This window comes from Lithobates pipiens, unplaced genomic scaffold (genome assembly GCF_037356315.1).
Source record: "Lithobates pipiens isolate NorthernLeopardFrog02 unplaced genomic scaffold, aLitPip1_a1.2 Scaffold_22, whole genome shotgun sequence".
Lineage (NCBI taxonomy): Eukaryota > Metazoa > Chordata > Amphibia > Anura > Ranidae > Lithobates > Lithobates pipiens.
This window is the reverse complement of record NW_027507784.1, coordinates 331,367,418-331,373,417: the sequence shown is the minus strand read 5'-3', so window position 1 is coordinate 331,373,417 and position 6,000 is coordinate 331,367,418. Positions and strand designations below refer to the sequence as shown.

General features: G+C 41.3%; 1 protein-coding gene across 1 annotated transcript in view; it reads left to right on the top strand.

Moving 5' to 3' along the window:
• Positions 1–6,000, top strand: part of TNS1 (tensin 1) — a gene marked incomplete in the record, with an annotated part of 696,726 nt that overhangs the window by 632,190 nt on the left and 58,536 nt on the right.

The following is a 6,000-nucleotide window of genomic DNA, read 5'->3' as shown; positions in this document are numbered from 1 at the left end:
CATAAGGGGAAGGTGTTCTATAGTCCCAGACTAGGGCTGCAACTAATGATTATTTTCATAATCGATTAGTTCACCGATTATTGTTTCAATAAATTGGTTAATAACCTTAAAATAAAAATAAAAAGGTAATTTTGCTGCGATTTGCATTTTTACATTTTTTTGGGCCAATTTGTTGTTGTTGGGCAGATTAAAAAACACAAATTGCCGCAAAAACACATTATTACATGCTTTTCTGCAGCTTCTCCATCGAAGTATATTGAACCAAAACAACAAAATAGCACCGTTTTGCGTTAAAAAAAAAAAAAAGTCCTTGTCTGTTCCAAATACGCAGCAGCTGAAAAAATCATAGATGTGAGCGTGTCTCATAGGAAACCATGTAAATGAACTGTAGTGTGTTTCTGCAAAAAGCACCAAAAAACACAAAGGTGTGACCCAGGCCTGAGATGTTTAGTAACATAATGGGGTTAAAAAAAACTAAAATTAGTACAAAAAGAGCAAATAATCACTACTGTAAGGGGTTAATTTTTTACTATGGGACAGTGAAAGTAATATTTACAGTAGCGATTTGCTCTTTTTGTACTATAAAGGACTAATTTTAGTTTTTTTTTTTTTTTAACCCCATTATGTTAGTGCCCGATTAATCGATTATGAAAATAGTCATCGATTAATTTCATAATCGATTAGTTGTTTCGGCCCTAGTCCAGACATGTTATTGCTTCATTGTAAAACGTTTGTTCTGTGTCGCTGCTTGTTAATATTTAATGGGAAGTGAGCTCCGCGTTCATTTGGTAACGTTGATGCGTCTGTTTTGCAGCCTCACCTGCACAGCTACAAGGAGGCCTTCGAGGAAATGGAGATCCCGCCTGCTATTAGCCCCACCTCCACAGGTAAGCCCCCTCCTCCCCCCCTCTATTAAGTTGTAAAGGTGTGTCTAATAATATCTAATATATATATATATAATCTTCTATCTATCTATCTATCTATCTATCTATCTATCTATCTATCTATATATATATCTATATATATATATCTATATATATATATATATATATATATATATATATATATATATATATATATATATATATCTATATATATATATATATATATATCTATATATATATATATATATATATATATATATATATCTATATATATATATATATATATATCTATATATATCTATATCTATCTATATCTTTATCTATATATATCTATCTATATATATATATATATATATATATATATATATATATATATATATATATATATATATATATATATATATATTTATATACACACACACACACAGTGGCAAAGCGCCTCCTCTGTGCAGGATCCCGTACCTGTATGTGATGCTGCTTTTCCGGATCTGTTGGTGCGCTGGCCAACCGCTACGGCTGTGATTGGACACATCGGGAGCCAATCAGTGGGACTCGCCGATCGTTCCCAAGAGAAGCAGAACCGCAGTCTGCCGATGTAAACAAGGCAGATCGCCGTTCTGTCAGTAGGGAGGGAAGAACACAGATCTCTGCCTTTCCATAGTGCAAACACCCCCCCCCCCCCAGTTAGCAAGCACTCCCTAGCATAGGGACACAGTTAACCCTTTGATCGCCCCTGATGTTAACCCCTTCCCTGCTAGTATCATTAGTACAGAGACAGTGCATATTCTTAGCACTGATCACTGTATTGGTGTTGCTTGGCGTCCGACTTGTCTGCCGCAATATCGCAGTCCCGCTATAAGTCGCTGATTGGCGCCATTACTAGAATTTTTTTTTTTTATAAAAAGTCCATAAATCTATCCCATGGTTTGTAGACGTGATAACGTTTGTGCAAATTAAATCAATATATGCTTATTCAGATTTTTTTTTTTTTTTTTTTTTTTTTTACCAAAAATATGTAGAAGAATACATATTGGCCTAAATTGATGAAGAAATTTTATTTTTATTTTTATTTTTCATTGGATGTGTTTTACAGCAGAAGGTAAAAAATATTCAAGTAGTTAATACAGAAACATAGAAATCCATCTCTTGCTCCGTCATTGGTGGCTATAGGGCATTCTTGGACTTGTTGTCCTTCATCTTGGGGGTGGTGGGGGGGGGGGGGGGCAGCTGCTTTGCGTATTCTATATAAGGTATCTATTATTGTGCAGATCCAAACAATGTATTTATTTTTATTCTCCATCCAACATCTCCATCACTTTCTCATTTCCTTCAGCTGTGTCGGGGAATGGTTCCAGGATCTCTTTTCTGTTCATCTCCGTCCAAAATGTATTCTTTATTCTAATTGAAATCCCGCCAACTAATTCTCTATGATCAATAAAAGATGGCGGCGTCGGAGTTCTTCTGTATGGAAGAGGGTCGCATGCAGTCCTAGGGCAGCAGGATGGGCAGCAGGGGTTTAGAGTATCAATTGAACCGGGTTTACTAAAGGGTGGGTGGAGGTCCACTTTAACCCTTTTGTGGCCAGAGCTGTTTTTGCCTTTTTTTTTTTTTTTTTTTTTTTTTTTTGCACAATCGATTTAGGCCTGAAGATTGCATGACCCCCCCCCCCCACAAAAAAAAACAAAAAACATAATGGGGTTAATTTACCAAAATTGAAGAGTGCAAAATCTGGTTGGGATGGAACAGTGGCTCAGTCCGGATCCGGACCGCGGTCCCCCAGTAATGCTGGCTGTACAGTGTCTTCTTTCAGAAAATATATAAATGTTTAATTTACTAAAACTAGAGAGTGCAAAATCGGGTGCAGCTGTGCAGGGTACCCAAGGGTCTCTTAAATGGCCTGACTGCGGGTTGGGATGGAACAGTTGCTCAGTCCGGATCCGAACCGCGGTCCGCCAGTTATGCCGACTCTACGGTGTCTGCTTTCAGAAAATATATAATGTTTCATTTACTAAAACTAGAGAGTGCAAAATCTGGTGCTGCTGTGCAGGGTATCCAAACCGCTTCCAGTTTTTTTTTTTTTTCTTTTTTGTCCCAGCTCAATTAAACCAGCTAAACTTAGAAGCTGATCGGCTACCCTGCACTGCTGCGCTAGATTGTGCAGTCTCTACTATTAGTAAATGAAACATCATTGGCGGACCATGGTCCGGATCCGGACTGAGCCACTGTTCCATCTCAACCCACAGTCAGGCTATTTAGGAGCTGTTTGGCTACCCTACACAGCTGCACCAGATTTTGCACTCTCTAGTATTAGTAAATGAAATGTTATATATTTTCTGAAAGCAGACACCGTAGAGCCGGCATCTCTGGTGGACCGCGGTCCGGATCCGGACTGAGCCACTATTCCATCCCAACCCACAATCAGGCCATTTAGGAGCTGTTTGACTACCCTGCACAGCTGCACCAGATTTTGCACTCTCCAGTTTTAGTAAATGAAACAACATATATATTTTCTGAAAGCAGACACTGTAGAACCGGCATCTCTGGCGGACCGCGGTCCGGATCCAGACTGAACCACTGTTTCATCCCAACCAGATTTTGCACTCTCCAATTTTGGTAAATTAACCCCATTATGTTTTTTTTTGGGGGGGGGGGGGGTTATACAATCTGACAGCTGAGCGGAGAGTGAGAGGTAGAACGTTTTTGGATCGAGTGTAGGAGGCACATCGCTGAACGGGGTGCAGGAGTTAACTTTTCAAGTTAGCCAGCAGGAGATTGGATGCAGGGCGGTTCTTGGTTGATACAAGAAGTTAACCCTGGCAGCTCCCGCACTCCAATCAGTTTTGCGCTTTTGACTAGCAATAGTCATTGTTGATTGAGAAAGTTCCACTTTAAAAAATGTTTTTTTTTTTTTCAGACAGGTTCTCTTTAACCTCTTCATGCCAACGTAAAGCAAATATGCAGCCTTTGGCTTAACCAAGAACCGGAAAGGATTTGCCCCCTTTGGTGACCAGGCCATCTTTTTGCGATACGGCACTGACAATTGCGCAGTTGTGAGACGCTGTACCCAAACAAAATTAATATTTTATTTATAAACAATTTTTTAATTCTTATTTTTTTTTCATCACATAGGGTACAAAACGTCCCCCATGTGATGATTTTTTTTTTTTTTTTTTTATGGTGACAGGTTCTCTTTAACCCCTTCACGCCGACGGAACGGGGTGATGCCTGCAGCTACACGCATCACCCCGCTACCGTTTCTTTAGAGCCGATGGGCCGGCTTTCTTGTGATAACAACTGTTGCGGCTCGGCTGTTATCCCAAGCAGCAGGAGGCTCCGAGCACCTAGCCGGCACGTCCGCCGGCTGGCCGGAAACGAGAACGAAGCCGAAGTCGGCTTTGATCGGATCTAGTAACCCGGCAGCGATGTCACGACATCACTTCTGGTTTACTGAAGACATAAAGGTGCCAAGTTAAAAAAATAAAATGGCAGCATTCAAAACTGCCAAACTCTACGTTTTGAATGCTTTTAAGTGCAGAGGAGGTATTTGGGGGTCTTGTAGATCCCAGATCTCTCCATAAAGAGGACCTGTCACTGCCTATTACTGTCACAGGAGATGCTTACATTCCTTGTGACAGCAATAAAAGTGATCAGTAAAAAAAAAAATGTAAAAGGACAATGTAACATAAAAAAAAAAGTTTATTTTTTTTAAGTGCCCCATCCCTCAGAGGCTGTGTGCAGAAGCGAACACATATGTAAGTTGTGCCCGCAAATGTAAACAGTGTTCAAACTGTTCATCATGTGCGATGCCACCGCGATCGTTAGAGCAAGCACAATAATTCTAGCACGAGAACTCCTCTTTATCTCTAAACTGGTAACCTGTAAAAAAATTTAAAGCATCACCCGTGGAGATTTTTAAGTATCGTAGTTTGCCGCCATTCCCCGAGCGTGCGCAAATTTTAAAGCGTGACATGTTGGGTATCTATTTACTCGGTGTAACATCATCTTTCACATTATGCAAAAAAAAAAAAGGGCTAATGTTTAATTCATGAAAGCGTATTTCTTCCAAAAAAATTATTGCATTTGAAAGACCACGGAGCAAATACAGTGTGACATAAAATATTGCAACAATCGCCATTTTATTCTCTAGGGTCTCTGCTAAAAAAAATATATATATACACAACGTTTGGGGGTTCTAAGTAATTTTCTAGCAAAAAATACAGATTTTAACTAGTGTCAGAAAAAGGCTTAGGTATGAAGGGGTTAATGAGACATTCGGGGTATAAAAGGCCGCATTGCATTACACTCTTTCCTGGCCATACTGGCCCTATATTTTGCGTCTAGTGTTTTTGCTCCCAGTACTACTTATTGAATGAGTCCCAGGCCTGCTGGGACTTGTAGCTTCCCAGCACTTGGAGGACGTTGGTGGTTTCTGTGGAATTGCTGGGAGTAGATAGAGAGGGAGAATCCGGATCCCAGCAGAGAAGGGTGGGGATGTCATATTCTGATCTCTCTCTCTTTCACTGAGTGGGGACTGGAAACATTCCTGAGGATGAATAACAGAGTTATTGTGTCAGGAAACAGAAGAATGTCTGGAATCAGCTTGTTCTCCCATTCACCATCCATCATCACAGCTCCTCTCTGTTCTCTACAATTGGCCTATTAAGGACAACAAGGATCTGACAGAGTGCAGTGTCCCAAGTGCTCTAAGCTGCTCAAGCTCCTTCCCGGAGAACTCATAGGCCGCACTCCTTCCCGGAGCATTCATAGACCGCACTCTTTCCCAGAGAACTCATAGACCGCACTCCTTCCCGGAGAACTCATAGGCCGCACTCCTTCCCGGAGAACTCATAGGCCGCACTCCTTCCCGGAGAACTCATAGGCCGCACTCCTTCCCGGAGAACTCATAGGCCGCACTCCTTCCCGGAGAACTCATAGGCCGCACTCCTTCCCAGAGAACTCATAGGCCGCACTCCTTCCCGGAGAACTCGTAGGCCGCACTCCTTCCTGGAGAACTCATAGGCCGCACTCCTTACCGGAGAACTCATAGGCCGCACTCCTTCCCGGAGAACTCATAGGCCGCACTCCTTCCCGGAGAACTCATAGACCGCACTCCTTC